The following is a 23635-nucleotide window of genomic DNA, read 5'->3' on the forward strand; positions in this document are numbered from 1 at the left end:
TTTGGGGGGAAGCTGGGAGATGTTTCAGCAAATGTTGTCAATGACAGTGTGTCCCCTCGTGTGACCGAGGCAGAAAAGAAGCATTTATTAAGTGTCTACTGCATGCCAAGCAGGCACTGTGCTAAGCACTTTACAAATGTTATCTCATCTGATCATCACAACTATCTCATTGTTCTTGGTGGTGTTCTTATTATCCCCCTTTGACAAATGAAGAAGCTGACGCTGAGGCAGGCCTCTCTAAAGGTAATACTAAGAAGAGCCATCATTTCTACCTCACTTGGGCTTCCCAACAATCTCCTGAGGGAAATACTGCAGGATCATTATTCCCATTTTACAAACAAGCAAGCTGAGGCTCAGAAAAGGAAAGTGACTTGTCCATGGCCACATAGCTAGTAAACTTTTGAGGTGAGATGTGAATCTGAGTCCTTTCTGGTCTTCACAACAGCCCATACAGATGAGAGGGGAAGCGACCAACTTTTCCATGGCCACTTGGCTAGTAAGTATCTGATTAGGCATGCCAACACCTCTTTGCTACAGCGTGCCCTGGCAAGGTTCTGTCCTCCTGTCGTTTTTTTTTTCAGGGCAATGGGGGTTAAGTGACTTGCCCAGGGTCAGACAGCTAGTGTCAAGTGTCTGAGGTCAGATTTGAACTCAGGTCCTCCAGAATCCAGGGCCAGTGCTTTATCCACTGTGCCACCCAGCTGCCCCAAGGTTCTGTCCTCCTGATGATAGATGGAAGGAGTGGAGGAAGGTTGGAGGGGGAAAGGCTGTTGTGGGGGAGGAGAGAGAGAGAGACAACAGAGACATGCAGAGCCTGGATTCCCCCTACATGCCAAGGGCCAGCATCATGTCTGTCTGCAGAGTGCAGTCCACTCAATCCCCCAGATCCTGTTCAGAAAAACCACCATTTTACATTGCTGCCTCCCCCCATCAGTGGCCCTGTCTTCTTGCAATTACTTGGTAGTACTTTGCATTTTCTGACTTGGGTGCAATATGAATTATTATAGCCCCCAGGAGAACATAAGGTATTTGAGCACAGGCAGGGCCTTTTGAAGTTTTGGTTTCTCCAGGGCCTTGCACAGAGTAGGCGCTTAAGAAAGTCTGGGCAATTGGCCTGCTTGCCCACCTGAGCTCTTGGCCCATGGGAGCCACTTGGTGAGTCTCCTTGGGCATTCTTTCCCTAAGATGAAGAAGCTTCTAGTGGTCTCTATCTCCTAAGCCTTTCATCAAAGCTTAGTAGATAGAGGGTCAGAGGCTAACCCTGCTTCCAAAGTGGCTTCATTCAAGTCCTGTCTTGGAGACTGGCTTTGGGACCCTGAACAACTCAGCTGCAGACCTGCCTCGCTGGAGGGACTTTTCCCCCAGGAAGATCCCCATACTAATGAGGGTAGAGAGTGGAACTGGGAGCCAGTTCTGAATAAGGTGGCAGTATGCTACGAAGGGGAGTCTCTTGTCCAGCGGCTGCCATGGAAAAGGCCTGGAATCTTGCCCAAGTGGGATGGGCCTTCAAGCAAGGTGGTATCCAAAAGGGAAGAGCCAGCCTTGACTGGATTGTCAGTGACTTGGAAGGAACTGGGAATGTGTCATTCCTCCCCTTGCCTTGCCCTAGGAAGTGACTGAGAAGAACATTCTCTTTTACAGATTGGTAAACTGAGGCCTGTCTCAAACAACTTGCACTGTTGAGAGTAGAGGCCTCTTCTCCCTTCTCATCCTCCAGCTATCTGCTGTTCTCAATGTAGATGGCTATGCCTCTCCCTCCCTGCAAAGCTGTCTGGGAGGGATTTCCAAGGCACTACTCTTTCCTATTTCTCTCAACAGGACTTCCTAGTACTGCCCTTTGTCTCTTCTGCCCACAAGACATCCAAGATGCTGCTGTTATATGCCCTTTGTAAGTGAATAACTTTCATGGAGATCTCTCCATTTCAGACCTCTCTCCAGCCAATCAATCTCCTTCAGTCTCTTCTCCCATTTCACACACAGTATGCGGCTGAGGAAAGAACCCTGAGTTTGATTTCTACTTATGCCACTTCCTAGTTGTGTGACCTCAGAGCAGTCACTTCATTTCTTTAGGCCTCAGTTTCCTCCTCTGTAAAATGAGGGTCTTGAGTCAGATGACCTCCAAGGTCCATTTCATCTCTTTATTTAAGGTCCTATAACTAGTGTCCAAAGGCATGGCTCCTTGGCCCCTTCCAGACCTTGCCCTTCCCCCCACATCCCCATTTCCATAGTGTGACTACAATGCATCTCCACTGCACCTTCCCTTCCCTCTTCTACTCCTCTTCCCTCTCCCTGGATCACAGAATCTCCTGGGGGCTTCCTTGCCCCAAACCAGGTTCCTAGCACTCAGCCTGCTCCCCACCCCCACCCTGCTCCCTTTTGTCTATTCCCCCCGTGCCAGCTGCAATGAAAGGCTATCAACAGAGGGCAGCATCTTTGAGGGCAGTGTGGCTGGCAGATAAGGAAGGCAGCCTGGTGGCCACCCTCACAAAACTGCTGGAACAAATGAAGAAGCTCCCTTAGGAATTGGGTGATGCGAGAACCCCAGCTAGGGATTTGCAGTGTCAGAGCTGGGCAGGTACCCCCTCATTTAACAGAAGTGGAAACTGAGGCCAGCAGAGAGGAAGTGATTTACTTGCCCAAATTCCCATAGCCACGCCATGGCAGGACCACATAGTAGAATTAGGGGTGGCTAGTTGGTAGTAGATAGAACACCCTACCTCCAGTCAGGAAGCCCTGAGTTCAAATCCAGTCTCTGACACTACTGTGTGAGCCTGGGCAAGTCACTTAACCTCTGTCTCCCTCAGTTTTGTTCTTGTGAGGGTCAAATGAGCTAACTCACAGTGCCTGGCCCATAAAATGAACTACTATTAGAATCCACCTCTTTCTACTTCTTGGTCTTGTGTTCTATCTACTTCCCTTCAAAGAGACCCCTGAGTGACTCCTTAAAAAGAAAACCTCCCCAACTGGAATGTCAGGCAGTCTGTTTTTACTTAGTGACATTCAGTGCGGACCATAACATAGCTACAGATTTGGGGTGATAGGAAGATGCCTTCAAATGTCTTCTGGAAAAAGGAGAGGGAGGTCCCCCTGTGGTGCCTCATCGCACTCCCTTGTGGTGGGGGTGACCTTGAGCTTGAAAAGACTGGGGTGGCAGAGGAAGACTGGCCTGCTGTTAAAACCCTCATCTACCAAGGTCAGAGAGGTGCTGCCCTCATTCCTAGGTCCCTGTCTCTTGCGTGGGTGCAGGCAATGAAACATGGTTCTGGGGGCTTGGATCCGGCTAAAGGAAGTTCTGCTTGATTTAGAAGAAATGGCCCAAGTTTGAAATAGAAGAGATAGGGGACAAATAATGATGCCAAGAGTCTGTTGCTTTGGTGTGTTAATAATCTGAGTACAATCAATGTTTGCTGTGTACCTAGAGAGGCACTGTGCATCAGTGCCTCAGGCATGGCCTTGGAAGGGGTGGCCTAGGTTCAAATCTCGCCTCGAACACTCCCTGAGCAACCCTAGGCAAGTCACTTCACTTCTTGGAGGCTCAGTTTTCCATATGCAAAATGGGAATAACAATAGCACCAATCTCATAGAATTGCAGTGAGGCTCAAATGACAAACTATCTAGAAACTATATAGAAACCACTCTCTACATAGATAGCAGCTATTTTTCTATACTAATCCAAGCACCACCACTTCCCCCATTGAGGTTCAGAGAGGCAAAAAGCAGCTCAGGCCACTTGGACTCAGCCTTCCCTCCTCCCCTCCCCCTCCCCTCCCTCCTCCCCTCTTCCTTCTTCCTCCCCTCCCTCCTCCCCTCTCCCTTCCCCTCCCCCCTCCCCCCCTACTCTGCTAAAATGACTTTTTGCTCACTAGTCTCACAACAGTCCCCTGTGCTAAGGGGGCCTCCACACTGACTTCCAGAGCCCCTTCCCTGACTCCTCAGACCTATATCCCTGGGGACCACACACCTGGGGCCTCCTGGACACACTAAGTCCACCACCACCAAGTGCCGTGTCTACTTGCATTCATTTGTCCAAGGCCACTTCCCTACAGACCCACAGGGGTCAGACTCCCTCCCTGCACCCTAGTTTCCAAGAGTGTCCTTCCCTTCTGAGCTTCGTCTGCCCTTCTCCCTCTTCCCACATGTTTCTCTTGCTCTGTTCTAGGAGCCAGGTGTGGGGGGGGTGGGATTGAGGTGGGAAGGGGTGGCAAAGGCAAAAGCCAAGCAGTCTCTTCCCTGCCCTTCCCTGTCCCTGCCCCCTCTGGTGTAAGGAAGATTGGGAGCAGACACCGGAGCCAATGACAGAACATCAAAGGTAGAAGGCTGAGTTAGGACTGAAGTCCGGGCAAGTGTTCTCACCTCTGGAGCTGTCCAAAAGTGGCTGGCTGGCTGGCTGGCTCTCTGCCTCAGGAGGCAGGGCTTCCCTCCCCCGGGGGCCTGCCTACCCCAGTGCTCCCTGAGGGGCTGCCTCTTGCTTATGCTGGGGTGGGGGCACTTTTGCAGACCTCCTAGACGCTAGGCTTGTCGGGGACACACAGGCAAACCAAAGCAGATGCCACTGAAGAGGTCCCTCCTTCATCCCTTCAAATTCTTGGGGCTAGATCTGGAGTCAAAGAACTAGCTTTCAATGAGGACCCCGCCACTGACTCTCCCTTACTGGGTCTCAGTTTCCTTATCTGCCCAATGAGGAGTTTGGACTAGAAAGAGGCTAAGGTCCCTTCCAGCTCTAAATTTCTCATCCTATGATCTCCCTGTTCCTCTCCCCCTCTCACCACGCCCCCATCTCTCTTCCCTCCTCTCTTCCTTCCCTCTTCTCCCTCAATCCACGAGACGGCCGAAGAGTTTAACCTCAGACTTCTTTTTCCAACGAAGTCATACCGGAAAGAGGATTGGAGGGGAAAGGAGTACGAGGCCGGGCAGGGGCAGGGGCAGGGGCTCGGCTGGAAGCCCAACGGGCCGCCACTCGGGCGGCACTGAGTGGACTGCTTGGGAGACTCTGGGGCGAGTCTGGGGCGCAGGGGGTGGGGGAGGAGCCGCCTCGGAGGGGAGCCGCCCCTGCCCTTGGCCCTGGGGTGGGCACGGGGCAGGCGGCGCCCCTTGGCCTCAGACAGCGGAGCTCCCTCTTACCCTGCCGACGAGCAGGCTCTTCGTCCTAAGGCTGAAAGGGAAGGCACTTGCCAGACTCGGACCGGGCTGGGCTCGCAGCCGCTGCTGCCGCCTGGGTCGGCCTGTCGGGGGCGCGTCTGGGGTCTGCCTGGGCGCTGGGAGCTGGGAACTCCGAGGCCAAGTTCTCCAGACTGGACTGAGCTGGGCTGCGCTCTGCCACTGACCACCGCGGGCTGGGCGAGCGGCTCCTTAAGCTAAGAGGGGAAGAGTCCGCCCACCTCCTGAGGGTCACTGACGCAGGCTCCTCCCGCCTCGTCCCACGTCCGCCCGCCCAGGGGGCCCCCCTGCCCCGCTTCCCCCCTTCTCTCCCCTCCCCCTCAACTCCAGGCTCTCTGGTCTCCGAAGCCCAAGCAGCGGCCTCGACAATTATAGTTTCCACGGCAGTCTATCGATCGGGAGCCGGAAGGGACCATCACACTCCTTTGACAGAGGAAGCCACTGAGGCCCAAAGAAGGGAAATGCCATGGCCAAGGTCATACAGAGAATAAACGATAGAGGCAGGATTTGAACCCAGGTTTCATAGGAGCAAAGATGTCAAGTCCAGGAGGCCCTTAAAGGTCACTTCGTGAAACTCTGTCAGTGTTGTGAGAGTTTCTGTACTGTTAGACACAATCAATCATATTTTCTCTACCAGTGTAGGGCTCCAGAGATGGAAGAGACCTCAGAGATCATCTTGTTACTCACCCTCGTCTTACAGAGGAATAAACTGAGGCCCAGGGAAGAGAAGGTCATGGAGAAATACCAGGTGTGCTGAATGAAGGGATCTGATCCTCAGAATTTAAAGGGGCTCTCGGTTGAAATGCTGCTACTGCTCTGCATCACCTTGGGTCATTTTCTTAACCTCTCTGGGCCTTAGTTTCTTTACCTGTATCAGAGGGCCTCCAAGGTACCTGGCAGCCCTAAATTCTGATCCTGAGAGATAGAAGCTGGGATTGGAACCCAAGCTTTCTGACTCCAACATCCAGCATTCCTTCCACTGTGCTACAGGGTTCCAGAGGCTTAGCTCTTGGGAATTGAGAAGGACAAGTCCTATTATCCCCATTTTGCAAAGGGGGAAACTGAGGCCCAGAGAGGGTCACACAGCTAGGAAGTGGCTGAGTCCCAATTCAGACTTGGGTCCTTCTACTCTTAATCCACATACCTTACCACAGCCGGGCACAGAAGACTATTCAAACAGGACAGGACTGAATGTGGGGCGTAAACAGAGGGACAAATTTTCAACTTTAGACCTTAGAGTCTGGGAGATCTCAGAGGTGACTTAGGCCAGTCTCCTATACCCTATATCCCGACTGGGCCAGGAGCTGGGCAAAGTCACGTATGGGAGGAAGTGGCAGAGGATAGACTGACATGCCAGTCTCCTGACCCACTTGCAGGTCAGGGCTCTCTCCGCTGTGTACAGGGCACCTAAGTGGACACGGGGGAAAGGGCAGAGGGAAGTCGGCCTTCTGCAAAGCCATGGTGTGAAGGGCTGGGAGGAGTGGGGGACCCCATGGCAGCCCAGGCTTCAGGTGGAGCCAGAGCATCAGCTCTACCTGGAGGCCCTGAGGTCATCAGAGCCGCAGGGGAGAGAGGACATCACATCGGGGCCTAGCTGCGTGAAGGGCTTTGTCCAAGGCAGTAAATGCCAGAGGCAGAAACAGAATGGAAGTCCTTGAAACCCAACCCCATTGCTCTTCCCACTCTCCCCTATCTTGTCTCTGGGTCTCAGTCTACTCATCCATAAACCTTCTGTCCATACCTCTGGCACAGTCCTGATCCCCAAATGAGGGGGAGGATAATGTGAGACTGATATTCAGAGAGCGCTTCAAAGTTGGTGATGCCATTGTTCAGGGAGTTGGAATGACTTGCCCAAGGTCACACAGCTATCTGAAGTGTCTGGGTCTGTACCCAGGTCTTCCTGACTGAAGTTGGTCAAACTTCTAAGCCATTGTGGCCTGAGATGGCAGAGGGACAGTGTCAGAACTCTCCATTTTTATTTCCCCAGCCTTCCCTGAACCAGGATACCAGCCCCTGGGATGCCCAATGTTTCTGGGGCTTGCCAGGCTTCTAGTTTCACAACTTGTGATTACTGTCCAGAAAAAGCCCCCTGAGGCCCTCCTGAGCTATATCTTCTGATTTAGGTTGGAGTTGTCCTCATCCTGGAGCAATGAGCTCAGAGAATCCTCACTGGAGGCCCTCTCTGGCACAATAGCTTAGGAAGTTTCTTAGCCCATGCATGACTCAGCCGCCATCACAGAGGGCACAACATTAGCCCAAACAAATTAGCTGCAATCCCAGAGGGTACAAGTAACTTCACAAATTGTCTATTTCCTTGGTATTTGGAAGGCCAAAGGTTCAGGCCTTTCTGTTCACCAGGGGCCAGTAATAATGACTCACTGCCACCCTCCATGAGCTCCCCTCCTCCAAACTCCCATACTTCGAGTGAGGGCACCATTATCTTCCCAGCTATGCTATTTTTTTTGCTTTTTTTTGCAGGGCATTTGGGGTTAAGTGACTTGCCCAGGGTCACACAGCTAGTAAGTGTTAAGTGTCTGAAGTCGGATTTGAACTCAAGTTCTCCTGAATCCAGGGCCGGTGCTCTATCCACTGCACCACCTAGCTGCCCCCCAGCTATCCTATTTGATAAACAAAGAGCCTTCCTTTACTCATTTGGAAAGTAGTTAATTCTACCTCCCCAAATCTTCTCTCAGGGTAGCTAGTTAATGCAGTGGATAGAGTGCTGGGCTCCAAGAGAGGAAGTTCTGAGCCCAAATTCACTTTCAGACACTTCCTAGGTGGTAACTCTGGGCAAGTCACTGAATCTCTGTCTCAATTTCCTCAGCTATAAAATGGGCATAATAATAGTATGTATCTCCCAGAGTTGTTATTCATTCAATAAACATTTATTAAGTAGCCATTATGTGCCAAAGTCTACATGAAAGAAGAAAAAGACAGAGCAAATGAGATACTATTTGTAAAGTGCTTCCCACAGTGGCTGGCACATAGTAGGTGCTCAGCAAATGCTTATTCCCTTCCTTTCCCTTTCTCTCCATTCACATAATCTCTAACCTTGGTCAGGCCTTCATTACCTCTTGCCTACACCTCCTCAGTAGTCTCCCTCCCTCCAGATTCTGTTCTCTCAAATTCAGCCTTCACACAGATACTAAAACTTTTCTAAAGTATACCTCTGATGATGCTACTCACCTGCTCAAGAAGTTTTGTGGCTCCCTATGGTTTCTGTGTTTCAATACAAACTCCCCTGCTTGGCATTTAAAGCCCTTCAAAATCTGGCTTCAGCATCATTTCCTTTTCTTTTTTGAAATCTGATACTCTTTTGGAGGGATTATTTCCCAATGACTCCCTGTCTCCACCTATCCCCACCACCAATATGTAGAACTCACTAACAAAGAAGTACAATTAAGCAAAACATATCAACACATGGGCCATTTCATTGCACACCTCTAGGCCATCACCTTTCTGAAGGAGGTAGAAGGCATGCCTGATTCACTATCATTCCCCTGGAGTCACAGATGAACACTGCACTGATTCAGAAGTCTTTTGAGGTTGTTTTCCTTTCTGCTATTGTGACCATTATGCAAATTGCAGTCCTGGTTCTGCTCATATCACTTTGCACCAGTTAATACAGCTCTTCCAAAGTTTCTCTGAATGGTGTTGCAATAATATTCCATCACATTCATCAACCATTCCCCACTTTATAGACACTGTCTTTGTTTCCAGTTCTTTCCTACCATAAAAAGTGCTGCTATAAATATTTTGGTGTATATGGAACATTTCCCACTGTCTTTGACCTCCTTGGGGGTATATGCCTAGTAGTACATGGGGTATGTACAATTTTAGTGACTTTCCTGAGATAACTCCAAATGGATTCCTAGAACAGGTAAATCAAATCACAGTTCCACCAACAAAGAATCTGTATGCCAGTCTTTTCCTGGCATTAGTCTTGCTGTGAAAGAAGAATCAGAGCAAAAAGGAAAAACCTCAAAAAAGAAAAACAACAGGACCAAAAACAAAAGAAATTGTATGATACAATAAGTATCCATATTCCACAGTTCCTTTTTTTCCTGGATTTGGAGAGCCTTTTCCATCATGAGTCCTTTGGAATTATCTTGGATCATTCTATTGCTGAGAAGAATCAAGTCTATCACAGTTGATCAACACATAATGTTGATGATACCGTGTACAATGTTCTCCTGGTTCTGCTCATCTCACTTATCATCAATTCATGGAAGTCCTTCCAGGTTTTTCAGAAATCCACCTGCTCATCATTTCTTACAGCACAATAGTATCCCATCACATTAATATACCACAACTTGTTCAGTCATTCCCCAATTCATGGGCAACCCCCCAATTTCCAATTCCTTGCCACCATGAAAAGAGCAGCTATAAATATTTTTGTACATGTGGGTCCTTTTCCCTTTTTTATAATCTCTTGGGTAAAAGACCTAATAGTGGTATTGCTGGGTCAAAGGGTATGAACAGCTTTATAGCCCTTTGGGAATAATTCCAGACTGCTCTCCAGAATGGTTGGATCAGTTCACAGCCCCACCAACAATGCATTAGTGTTCCAATTTTTCCACAGCTTCTCCAACATTTATTATTTCCCTTTTTTGTCATTTTAGCCAATCTGATAGGCGTCATGTGGTACCTCAGAGTTGTTTTAATTTGCATGTCTCTAATCAATAGTGATGTAGAGCATTTTTCATATGGCAATAGATAACTGATTTCTTCATCAGAAAATTGCCAGTTCATATCCTTTGACCATTTCTCAATTGGGGAATGACTTGGATTCTTATAAATTTGATTTAGTTCCTGATATATTTTTAAAATGAGGCCTTTATCAGAAGTACTGGCTATAAAAATTCCTTCCCAGCTTTCTGCCTCCCTTCTAATTTTGGCTGCATTGCTTCTGTTTGTACAAAAACTTTTAAATTTAATGTAATCAAAATAATTCATTTTGCATTTCATAATATCCTCTATCTCTTGTTTGGTCATAAACTGTTCTCCTTTCCAAAGATCTGAGAGGTATACTATTCCTTCCTCTCCTAATTTACCTTTTATGTCTAAATAATGTACCCATTTTGACCTTATTTTAGTTTAAGGTGTAAGATGTTGGTCTATGCCTGATTTCTACCATACTATGTTCCAGTTTTCCCAGCAGTTTTTGTCAAATACCGAGTTCCTATCTCAGAAGCTGGAGTCTTTGGGTTTATCAAACAGTACATCACTAAAGTCATTTACTACTGTGTCTCCTGTGCCTAACCTATTCCATTGATCCTCCACTCTATTTCTTAGCCAGTACCAAAAAGTTTTGATGACTGCCACTTTATAGTAGAACTTCAGATTTGGTACAGCTAGCCCACCTTCCTGTGCTTTTTTTCATTATTTCCCTTGATATTCTTGACCTTTTGTTTCTCCAGATGAATTTTGTTATTTTATTTTCTAGGTCTATAAAAATTTTTTAGGTAGTCTGACTGTTATGGCACTGAATAAGTAAATTAATTTAGGTAGAATTGTCATATTTATTATATTAGCTTGGCATATCCATGAGTAATTAATATTTTTATAATTATTTAAACCTGATTTGATCTGTGTGAATAGTGTTTTGTAATTATATTCATAGAGTTCCTGGATTTGTCTTGGCAGGTAGACTCCCAAGTATTTTATATTGTCTACCATTACTTTAAATGGAATTTCTCTTTCTATCTCTTGCTGCTGGATTTTGTTGGTCATGTATAGAAATGCTGATGATTTATGTGGATTTATTTTATATCCTGCAACTTTGCTAAAGTTGTTAATAGTTTCAAGTAATTTTTTAGTTGATTCTCTAGGATTCTCTAAGTATACCATCATATCATCTGCAAAGAGTGATAGTTTTGCTTCCTCCTTGCCTATTCTAATTCCTTTAATTCCCTTTTCTTCTCTGATTGCTAAAGCTAACATTTCTAGTACAATATTAAATAAGAGGTGATAATGGACATCCCTGTTTCACCCCTGATCTTATTGGGAAGGACTCTAACTTATCTCCATTACATATAATGCATGCTGATGGTTTTAGATAGATACTGCTTATTAAAGGAAAGCTCCACCTATTCCTAAGCTCTCTAGTGTTTTTATTAGGAATGGGTGCTGTATTTTGTCAAAAGCTTTCTCTGCATCTATTGAGATAATCATATGATTTGGGTTAGTTTTCTTATTGATGTGGTTGATTATGTGGATAGTTTTCCTAATGTTGAACCAGCCCTGCATTCCTGGTATAAATCCCACCTGGTCATAGTGTATTATCCTGGTGATCACTTGCTGTATTCTCCTCGCTAATATCTTATTTAAAAATTTTGAATCAATATTCATTAGGGAAATTGGTCTATAATTTTCTTTCTCTGTTTTGGCTCTGCCTGGTTTTGGTATCAAAACCATATTTGTGTCACAAAAGGAATTTAGTAGCACTCCTTCACCTATTTTCCCAAATAATTTGTACAATTTTGGAATTAATTATTCTATAAATGTTTGGTAGAATTCACTTGTAAATCCATCTGGCCCTGGAGATTTTTTCTTAGGGAGTTCATTAATGGCTTGTTCAATTTCTTTTTCTAATATGGGTTTATTTAAGGATTTTATTTTCTTTTCAGTTAACCTGGGAAATTTGTATTTTAGTAAATACTTATCCATTTCATTTATATTGTCAAATTTATTGGCATACAGTTGGGCAAAATAGTTCCTAATTATTGCTTTAATTTCCACTTCATTGGTGGTGAAATCACTCCTTTTATTTTTGATACTGGCAATTTGGTTTTCTTCTTTTTTTAAATCAAATTAACCTATGGTTTATATATTTTCTTGCTTTCAATTTTATTAATCTCTCCTTTAATTTTCAGGATTTCTAATTTAGTATTTAATTGGGGATTTTTAATTTGTTCTTTTTCTAGCTTTTTAAGTTTAATGCCCAATTCATCGATCTCCTCTTTCTCTTTTTTATTGATGTAAGCATTTAGAGATATAAAATTTCCAGTCTTCTTTTTTCAACTTATTTCATTTTCCAGTACTTCTGCTCACATACTCTACATTCCACAACTGGCCACCTGAGTACTCCTTCCTTGTACATACCATTCTATCTCCTGTGTCTGAAACTCTGCACATAATGCACATACTGTCCCTCCTATCTGGAATGCTTGTGTACCTCATCTTGATCTCTTCAGATCTACCTTCTTTTAGCCTCAATTCATCCAAAACCTTCTACAAGATGCCTTTCCTGATGCTCCTAGTTTGTGCTCTCTCTCACCATCGTCCAATTAGCATGTATACATTTCCATTTAGATGAAACATGAGTATCATACCAAAGGAGAGACCTGACTGTGGAATCACAAGTCCCGAGTTCAAGAGTCGCCTCTCACCCACACTGGCAAAGTCATCTTGGGCAAATCCCTTAACCCCTCAATGCTCTAAAGCTATAAGTTGCAGGGAAGTGACCAGCCTGCATTAAGAGAGGGATGTTCCTGGTACCAAAGAAATGACAGATCTAGTTCCTATTCCTTATACTACTCTTTACAAATTACATTTTCCTGGTAGGGGGCAAAGCCTGTTTTCTTCTGTCCATTCTCCTTAGCACCTAGCACGTAGTAGACACTTAATAATTACTTCTTGAAATGCACCTTTTGACAATCCCCGAGGCTTCCAAGCACTTTCCTGTCCATTATCTCCCAATTTTTTTTTTCAGGGCAATGAGGGTTAAGTGACATGCCCAGGGTCACACAGCTAGTAAGTGTTGGAAGCCGGATTTGAACTCAGGTCCTCCAGAATCTAGGGCCAGTGCTTTATCCACTGTGCCACCTAGCTGCCCCCACCTGTCCATTATCTCATGGGATTTTCCAAAATCTTTGGGAAGGAGAGAGATTGGTGGGCAAGGATAAAGATCACAGATTATAGATGTAGGGCTACAATGGAATTTAGAAGTCATCCGGTTCAGATCCCACATACTAAAGATGAGGAAAACAAAGCCCAGAAACATCAGGTGACTTGTCTCTGGTCACACATATAATAAAGAGCAGGATCAAACCAAGCATTCATTTCTCTCCATTAAAGTCTTCCCCCAGTCCTTCATGGTGCTGTGGAGTTGACCCTACCTCCATGAGCCTTCTCCAGTACTCCTATCTATCTAAGTTATAGGATTTTTGATAAAACAAGGGAAACAGTGGACCAGGATCAGAGCTAGAGAAATGTGGATGCTCTTCTGGTAAATCTTTGGGTAAGCTTTGTGAGAGGAAGCTGCTTTGTCCTTTCTCATAGACTCAGGTGAGCCCATTTGCTCCGTTGTAGCTGGGAACTCTGGATCTTTCTTGCACTTCTAGGAGGAAGCAGGGATCTCACAGTTGGGTCATGTTGGCCCTACTCTTGCCTCTTATGGGGCTTGATGTCCTTTTATGGAAAGCAAGGTATTGTACCCAATGAATTGGAACACCCCTTACAACTTCAGGTCCTCCGATATTCCCAGCCCAAACAGCCATGGCAGCAGCAGAGTGAGTAGGACCTGAAGGAGAACCAGGGGTCCCACAGATGTTCTCTGGGTTCATGGAGGTTGGGGGACAGCTACTCTAAGAAGATCTCTCATTGGGAACAAATGGAAACAAGAGGTTTTTTTAGAAATGCTACATTGAGGAGAAGATCAAAGAGAGGCCTGTCCCCCTGCTTGGGGCAGATGGAACTGTGATAAAGCACAAGAGGCGCCAGTTGACAAAGATACTCAACATTTAGATTGCTTTGGTCTTCTCTAAGGAGAATAATCTTTGTACTGGAAAGGACAGAACAAGCCATGGCTAATAGGAAGCTGATGCCCAAGATAAGGAGGCACCCAGAAAAAGAGAGTACCCAGCTGTCCTTGATGGGCCCCACTCATCAGGGCCAAATTCCCTTTGAGGTCATTCAAAGAACTGGCACGCACAATGACTGAGTCGTTGGCCTTGATCTATGAAGGAGATGGCGCCTCATGACACAGAAGAGAAACTGACAACGTGCAGAGGATGGGGCCCCTCCAGACCCTAGGCCAGTGAGCCTAGGCTTTGGGACCCTGCAGGCACTCTATGAATGGGATCTGATGGTATTATTTCTGGGTCAATTCTGGGCCAAATTATAAAAAGGAAAGCAGCTAGTGAGCACTGAGAAAGGGGAGTGGTGGCCCCAAAGCAGCCAGCCTCAGAACCTGGATGGACACAGTTACCAGGCCTGTAGACAAAGGGGAAATGTTGTCAAGATCATTTACTGGGATTTAGCCAAATATTTGAGAAAGTGCTTTGCATGTGGCAATCCATCTCCCGACTGTCCCTCGAGTCTATAATGCTCTGCCCCTCACTTCTACCTCTTAGTTTCTCTGGTTTCCTTTGAGACTCAGTTCCAATCCCCCCTTCTTCAGAAGGCTTTTCCAGTTCCCTTCCACCTTTCCACTGCTAGTGCTACCCCTCTGAGCTTATATCTTGGATGTAACTATTTGTTTAAATGCTTCCTTCTTCATCAGACTGTGAACTCCCTGAAGATAAGCACTTTTTGCCTTTATTTGTATCCCCAGCTCTTAGCATAGTGCCTGACACTTAGTCGGTACTTAATAAGTGCTTGTGGACTGACTGCCAAAGTTTCTCCAGCAACCGATTTTGTTATAGGAGAGATGCACTTAGGTAGATTCTGAATTGGTTACATGGACAGAATCACAGGGTAGCTGAGGAAGCTAGGTGGCACAGTGGATAAAGTTCCAGGCCTAGAGTGAAGAAGACCTGAATTCAAATCCAGCATCAGACACTTATTAGTTGTGTGACCCTGAATAAGTCACTTCATCCTGTTTGCCTCAGTTTCTTCCTCTGTAAAATGAACTGGAGAAGGAAATGGCAAACCACTCTAGTATCTCTGCCAAGAAAACCTCAAAGGGGGTCATGAAAAGGTGGACATGGCTGAAAGGAGTCATCATCATCAACAACAAAAGGTAGCTATTAATGGGTAGATGTCAACCTGAAGGTAAGTCAGCAGTGGAGTGCCTCAGGGCAGTGGTCTCCAAGGTAGGGACCTTTGTATTCACAGAAGGCCATGGCATGACCACAAGGGACCAACCATTTGGGAGATGGAAAGCCAATGAGGAACTTGTCTCCAGTAGAACTTAACCAAATATCACAGGCATCTCATACTTTGGCTTCTTAGATTGATGACGACCCCAACTCAGACACTCCCAAGAGCTCAAATCCCCCCTTTCCCAGGAAGCCTTCCCAGGCCCCTCTTCCTCTTCCCATTGCCTTGTCTCTGGGATTATTTTCCATATAGACTGTCTTTTTTTTGTTTTTGTTTTTGTTTTTTTATTTTGTGATGCAACTGGGGTTAAGTGACTTGCCCAGGGTCACACAGCTAGTAAATGTTAAATGTCTTAGGCCAGATTTGAACTCAGGTACTCCTGACTCCAGGGCCGGTGCTCTATCCATTGTGCCACCTAGCTTCCCCTAGACTGTCTTATATGTATATCATTACTTACATGGTGTTTCCCCCATTAGAATATAAGCCTTCTGAGGGTAGAGGACCTGATTTTGCATTTCTTCGTATCCCCAACTTGTAGCAATGTGCATAGCACATAGAAAGACCTTAATGGGGGAGCAGCTAGGTGGCACAGTGGATAAAGCACCAGCCCTGGATTCAGGAGGATCTGAGTTCAAATTCGGCCTCAGACACTTGACACTTACTAGCTGTGTGACCCTGGGCAAGTCACTTAACCCTCATTGCCCTGCAAAAAAGGTAAGGCATTAAAAAAAAAGAAAGATTTTAATAAATACTTGCTGAGTATTCATGGCCCAGTCTGCAGCATCCCCTTCAGCCAACCCTCAGATCATCAAAAAACTCAGGCATCGCCCCCGGATCTGTGCTCCTGGCAGTGGGCAAGTGAATAAGAGCCCACACACCTTTCACTTTTTCATCAGGGCAGGGCGAGGTACCCAGGATAACAGGCCTGGGGTGTTGTGTGGTCCTCATTGTAACTCCCACTGGATTCTCTTTCCCCCAAATGCTTCCCTCTTCTCTATTTCTGGGCCTTCAGAGGACCAGGATCTCAATCTTGGTGTCCCTCCGGACTCCACCCTCGCTATCTGATCATCTGACAAATCTCATCCTCTCTTACATCACACCTCTCAGATAAATCCCCTTCTCTGCACTAACAGAGCCAACCCCTGCTTCAGTTGGAGCACTTATTGGCTCTTGCCTTGACTATCATAATCACCCTCTAACTAGACTCTCTTTCTGCCAAGCTCTCTCCACTTTGTTCCATCTTCCCAAAGCCCATATCTGACTTTGTTACTCCCCTACTCAATGAACTCCTGTGACTCCCCAGTGACTCTAAGATCAAATAATATTTCTTCTTTATTTCATCATTTATAGCAGCTATTTTGTGTAAGTCTTATAGACTTCATAATTATCAATACAATAGAATGTATCAGGACTCTACATATTGGAAGTATGTGTTCAAAAATATTTTCCAACAGTATTATGGCAACCTCTGCCCCAAAGGGATTTGTCTTTGGCCTTGTGCCATTGACCAATTTCATTATAATTGAACAAAGACATAGATGGCACGATTCCCAAATTTGCATGTGACACAAAGCTGGAGAAGACAGCTGAGATGCCACATGACAGTTAGGACCCCCAAACATCTTCCAAGGTGAAAACACTGGGCCAAATCTAATCAGATGAAGTGCACTTTCATAAGATAAACATCTCATGATTGCCTACTCTGCAAGAGCAAAATCCTCCAATTGTCTTCAAAACAGTCAACTTCCCCCAAACAAGATGGAGGAGGTGGAAGTCTGGGCAGAGCACAGGTTTCCCCTGAAAGCCAATGCTGTGATCTTGGGGGGCATTGGAAGGGTCATGGATAAGCAGGCAACCATTGACAATGGTGATTAGGATAGTGAAAGCCTCCAGATCAGGCCATAGGAGGATTGTTTGAAGGACTAGGGATAAGAAGATGGAGTGGTGACTTAAGAGCTCTCCTCTAAGATTACAAGAGGGATTAGATTGTTCTGCTTGGGCCCAGAGTGTGAGGGAAGGGGAAAGGAGGGGAGGGGAGGGGGAAGTCACAGAGTAGCAGATTTAGGCTGGCTTTCAAGGAACACTTCTTATCCCGAAGAGCTGACTTAAAGTGGAAGGGGCCGCATGGGGGCTTCGAGGGGGGTCAAGGAGGATTATGGAACCAAGGACCACTTGCATTTCCACTGACTAGAAATCTTTCCTTCTTCCCTCCCTCCCTCCCTTCCTTCCTTTCTCCCTCTCTCCCTCCCTCCTTTCCTTCCTTCCTTCTTCTCTCCCTCCCTTTCTCCTTCCCTCCCTCCCTCCCTTCCTTCCTCCCTTCCCCCTTCCCTCTCTCCCTCTCTCCCTTCCTTCCTCCCTCTCTCCCTCCCTCCTTTCTTTCCTTCCTTCTTCTCTCCCTCCTTTCCTTCCCCCTTCCCTTCCTCCCTCCCTTCCTTCCTTCCTTCCTTCCTTCCTTCTTTCCTTCCTTCCCCCTTCCTCCCTCTCTCCCTCCCTCCCTTCCTTCCTCCCTCTCTCCCTCCTTTCCTTCCTTCCTTTCTTCCTTCCTTCCTTCCTTCCTTCCTTCCTTCCTTCCTTCCTTCCTCTAGGTCCTCTTCATCCCCCAGTGACAGGGCATCTGTTATCTCTTGCTCTGGCTCTCCCCCACCCTGATTTCTGGTCCAGAGACAGAAGGTAGGCCTCATATTCAGATTGGGCAGGCTTGGGGGGCAGCTAGGTGGCACAGTGGATAAAGCACCGACCCTGGATTCAGGAGTACCTGAGTTCAAATCCAGCCTCAGACACTTGATACTTACTAGCTGTGTGACCCTGGGCAAGTCACTTAACCCTCATTGCCCTGACAAAAAACAAAACAAAACAAAACAAAACAAAAAAACAGATTGGGCAGGCCAACTAAACCTCAAGAAAATGGTCAGTTCCAATAAGGGAAGCACCAAGGAAAGACCTGCCTAGCCTGCTCTGGTGCTGCCCTGGGAGCATAGTGAGGGGAAGGTAATGGATTTAGTCTACCCTCTTCATTTTACAGAGAATGAAACTGAGGCCAAGTGATTTATACAAGGTGATACAGGGAGTAAGTTGTAGGATAAGGATTTGAACCAAGACAAACTTTATTTTCCTAACAAGTTTGCTTAATAGCATTTCCTCCTAACTGGTCTCTCTGCCTCAAGCCTCTCCCCTATTCAATATACCCTCCACACAGCTGCCAAAGTCATATGCCTAAAGCATAGATCTAACTATGTCACTCTCATGCTGAAGTAAGTCCAATGGCTCCCTATTACCTCTCTTTTCAGACTCATTGCACATTTACCTTCTCACACTCTAGGCTGTGGCCAGATTGACCTACTTATGGATCCCTGTTTACAACATCCCATCTCCAGCCTGTGGGCCTTTGTACAAGCAGTTCCTCATGCTAGGAGTGCCCTTCCTCCTCAGCTTCATCCACAGGCCCTCCCAGCTGTCAATGTTGCCTTGCCTTTGTATTTACTCTCTGTATAGTGGCTGTGCACCTCTTGTTTTCCTTAAGAGGATCTAAGAGGGAGACTTGCCACGTTTTGATCGCCCCGAGCACTGTAGTAAAACACCTGCCCTAGAGCATACATAACTTCATAGAGTCTGGTGGAAATGAGGCGTCCCATCCTAAGTTCTTCAAGGTAGCTCTAAGCTAGGCATGGTCCTGGGGCTACCCAGCTTCCTTTCAAGGCTTAGAAGAATAAGGGGGTAGATGGAAGCTGACTAGCCCCAGAGAGTTGACCTTGTGTAAGTCTGAGAGATGACCCTCCTGTGTCTGAGTCTGTGTCCGTCCCACGCTGCCTTTGAGACACCCAGCCATGGGCAGACTCCTAGAGAAGGGGTTACTGGGTAATAACTGCTCCTAGCACACTCAGGGAAGGTAATAAACCCTGGATAATGGAACTTCTAGTACAGACTCATTCTATGACTCTGGGTAAATCATTCGCCCTTTACCTATTGCAGATCTTCCATCTAGAAAATGTAGATGCTAATCTCTATCCAGTTTTCCTTCAAAGGAGCCAAGTTAAAGGAACCAGAAGAACAAATAGATTATAGAGTGATAGGAAGGAAAGAGGCCTTGTTAAACATTGTCAGACCTACCTACAGCTGCTAGCACTGCGCACCAGAGATTTCAGTCAGGAAAAAACAGGTAAATGACACTTACTAGCTGTATGACCCTGGGCAAGTCACTTAACCCTCATTGCCCTGCAAAAAAAGAAAAAGAGAAACAAGGAAAGACAGAATGTCACAGTGAAAAGAGGACTTGATCTGGATAACGATGGCCAGAGTTGGCATCTCACTGCTGCTACTTACTCCAGTGGCCTTAGGTAAGGTCCTCTGGACTCAGTTTCCTTCTTTGTAAAATGAGAGAGTTGGATTCCATGACTTCTCTTTCATTTTTTTCTTTTAATCAAGTTTTCTTGTACAAAATGACAAATACAGTAATGTTTTACATAATCATACATGTATAACTCATATCTGACCGTTTGCTGCCTCAGGGAGGGGGAAGGAGAGGGAGAGAAAGAGAGGGATCACAATTGGAACCCAAAATTATAAATAAAAATGTTTATTTTTTTAAAAAGAGAAAGAATTTTGTCTTCTAAGGACACAGGATTGGATTCCATGACTTCTCATGACTTCTCTTCCACCTCGAAACTGCAGAGGATGAGTGTTAGTCCTATGTGGGTAGGCCCATCGTTGTCCATTTCTTTCCCTCTCTTGTCCACCCTCCACAAAGTACCTCCAACATCCAATACAAACTTGTCATAACCCTAACCCTAACCTTTCCACATGACCTTTCTTCTCTGCCTCTAAAACTATTTTATATTTCCTTTGATACTAGCATGTAAGCCCAGTGAAGGCAGGGGCTGCTCTGTTGGGGCTTTGTCTCGCCAGGAATGAATTCAATCGAACAACTCTTGGAGAGCAGTTCTATAATGGGTCATGACCCCTACTTGAAGGTGGGCAGATTTGGGAAGGGAAGCAACCTGCCATGGGGCACACAGAGCTAGGAAGTGGGGAAGCTGGATACAAAGCTAGGGTTCCAGACTCCATATCCATTGTATCAGGTTCCTTCCCGTGCTATCCAGTTGATGCTGTCATGATCAGGGAAAGGTAGAGACTAGCACATGGGAGATCACCAATCTTACCTCAGTCACTGGGCAGCCAAGATCACAAAGCTAAGTGTCAGAGGTCGAACTTGAACCCAGGTCTCTTCACTTTAAACCCAGTGCTCTTTCTATTACACCACACTTCAGACAATGTTGATGATGAATAATCATGGGATCTGAGGACCTTAAAGATCATCCTATCTGACCTCCTGTCCAGTATAGCCCTGACAAGTGTGCTATCTAGCCTCTGCTTGCATACCTTCAGTGACAGGGACCTCATTACCTCACAAGGCAGCTCACTCAATTTGTAGATTGCTCTTCTTGTTAGTGATTTCTTCTACGAAGCCAAAAACTACCTCCTTGCAACTTCAATCCAATCTCACAAATATTTATTAAGCTCAACTGAATGTTAGAGGAAAAATTAAGGCCACCCATTTTCTGTCCTCTGTGACCAAACAGAATGAGTCATACCCATTATTCACAGGACAGCTCTTCACACATTTGGGGGTAGCCATCTGCCCCCCTCCACACTTCTTCAGTTGAAACATTCTCAGCTCCTTGAGTTGTTCACATTAAAGAATTTCAGAAAGTCAGACTTAGAAAAGGCCTCAGGTGTAGCCAAAGTACCATCGTGATGGCTATCCAAGAAGAAGGCCAAGTTTGGGGCTAGAAAGCCTGGAAACAGCTCCATTTGTTAACTGTCACTAACTAGTCATTGCCTTGGGGTACTGAGGGCTGCTCGTTGGGGATCCCCAGTAGCAGAGAAAGCCACAGCAGGGTAGGTAGCTGGCCAGGAGAGCTGTGGCCATCTTTGAGAGGCTGAGCTCATGACACCATGGGAACCTTTGAGGACCATCAAGGGTTGGGCCATGCAGAGCCATGAAGAAGAGTCTCGGTGGGGTGTGGCTAGGTGGCACAGTGGATAAAGCACGAGCCCTGGATTCAGGAGGACCTAAGTTCAAATCCAGCCTCAGACACTTGACACTTACTAGCTGTGTGACCCTGGGCAAGTCACTTAACTCCCATTGCCCCGCAAAAAAAAAAAAAAAGAGTCTCGGTGGAATGCAATCAACGCTATCAATCAACCACCCAACAAGCATTTATTAAATATTTATTATGTGGTAAGGGCTGGGGATACGAAGAAAGGCAAAAGCTCAGTCTTCACCCTTGGAGAGTGTAACTTCTAATGGTGCTAGGGGAAAACATGTGCGTAATTCAGTAAGTACAAGCTATGTAGAGACCAGATGGAAGGAAATCCAAGAGGGCACAGTCTTAGCATTGAGAAGGACCACGAAAGGCCTCCTGTAGAAGGTGGGATTAGAGGCAAGTCTTGGGCAAGTTTCTGAAGAAGCTGAGACTCTCCACTCAGCATCTTAGATGGCTGGAATCTCTGAACTAGCAGAGGCTTAACAGTCTAACCTGCACCTCAGGGGGGAATCCCTGCTAGACCTACAGGATGAGAGGTCATCCAGATTCATGCTTGCAGACATCCACAGAGGGGCAGTCCACTGCTTCCCAAGGTCATTCTTCTTTACTTCCATCCTGAACCTGCAGCCCTGTACCGCCCCCCTCCCCCCATTGCTGTTCCTAGGTTTGCTCTCTGGGAACAGATGGGACAACTCTGTCCCCTCCACATGACAATTCTTCAAATCTTTGAGCACAGTCATCATGCCCCACAACACTTGAGTTTTCTGTCCTCCAGGCTAAACATCAATGTTCCTTCAACCCATCTGCACATGTCATGATCCTAAGGCCAAGATGGAAGAGCACTGTTGAACCCTTTCAGAACATCTAGTCCATCTTTAACCCATATAATGAAAGCACTATGAATATAAACCAAGAAAAGCAAATCCACTCTCTTTTTGCTCATGGAAACCATTCCCTGTTTCTTGAAGTCTTGCCCCAACTGGGTCTCATCTTCATAGCATCAGGTCAGAGGCAGATCTCCCAATGACAACCCCCCCCCCATCCCTCAGGCTGGTGGGTTGCTGACTTCCCCTGACAACGTCCGGGGCTGGATGTGTGCCTTGTGGGTTTTGACATAAGCAAAAGGCTAAGAATAGAGCAGAGGATTGTGTGAAAGTAGAGAGCTAAACCAATATCTCCACACAATCGTGGAGTACTGCTGATGAATGGACCAGCTGTTCTTAAGGAAGGTCATCCACTCTGACTGAAGCCTTAGGATATCAGACTGGGTGTTCAATTCTCAGCAGCTCCTTCCTAACCCGTTTCATCTCAGGGCAAGGGCTCAGTATGCTAGCTGAGCATATGTGGTACCTTGGAGGGTCTGGAAATGGGAGATGATAAATAGGCACCACCCAGGGGGTCCCCAAACTCAGAGTCCCATGGCCTAAATCCAAGTGTGGAGTGAATGCCACACTTTTCCCAGGTTTCCAGGCAGCCCCGACACCCCTGGGTTTTGTAATGTTTCTCATTTCTTCCACACAAAGCAGAAGGTGCTGAGAGAGAAATGAGACAGAGAAGGCCCAGAGTAACACCCTAGCCCCCAAGAGAGGTGCTGTTCTTCCTCAAAAATGCTTTCTGCATCTATTCATCATCACGGCAAGTCGCTTGACCTCATGTTAGGTGTCAGTGTCCTCCCCTGTAAAATGAGTAGGATTTGACTCAGTGACATCAGAGGTGACTTCCAGTTCTGAGGCGGTCAGACCTTGTCAGCCAGGAATCTAGAGAAAGGACCTAGGGCTCAAAGAAGACAAGGTAGAACAAGGACAGTTGGGGTGAGAAGGTAGGTTTCCAGTCCCAGATCTGACATTTGTGAATTAAGATACTGGGCAAATACCTTCCTCTCTCTGGATCTCAATTTCTTCATCTGTAATTTGGATTAAATTATCTCAGTGATCCCTTATAGCAATAAATCTTAGGATTGCCTTTTTAAGGCCCATTAATAAGGAATTTGTATTCTTAAGAGATAGATAATTTTGTGCCACCTTCAATTCCTGAAACATCTGGGCCACAGCTGGGACCTTGGTGGTACTATCAGGATTCTTCAAAGTAGATATCTGCTAGGGAAATGGAGTAATAGATACTTTTTGGTCCTGTCAGTCTCGTAGACAGCCTCTTAGAAAAGGCAGCAAGGGAGATCAGGGGGACCCCTGATTTGATGGACTGGGACACATCCCATGGAACTGGATGTGTCCTCTGGCTTCTTGCTAAGCAACAACACCCCATTTTCTAGTATCCACCAAAGATGATGGGTAACTGAGTACCAAGATAATGGACTCATTGGGGCCTTTCCAGTCTCCCCCTAGATAGTGTCTGCTCTCCCAGATTACCTACAATTTACTTGCATACATTGT

The sequence above is a fragment of the Dromiciops gliroides genome, chromosome X (genome assembly GCF_019393635.1).
Source record: "Dromiciops gliroides isolate mDroGli1 chromosome X, mDroGli1.pri, whole genome shotgun sequence".
NCBI classification, from domain to species: Eukaryota; Metazoa; Chordata; class Mammalia; order Microbiotheria; family Microbiotheriidae; genus Dromiciops; species Dromiciops gliroides.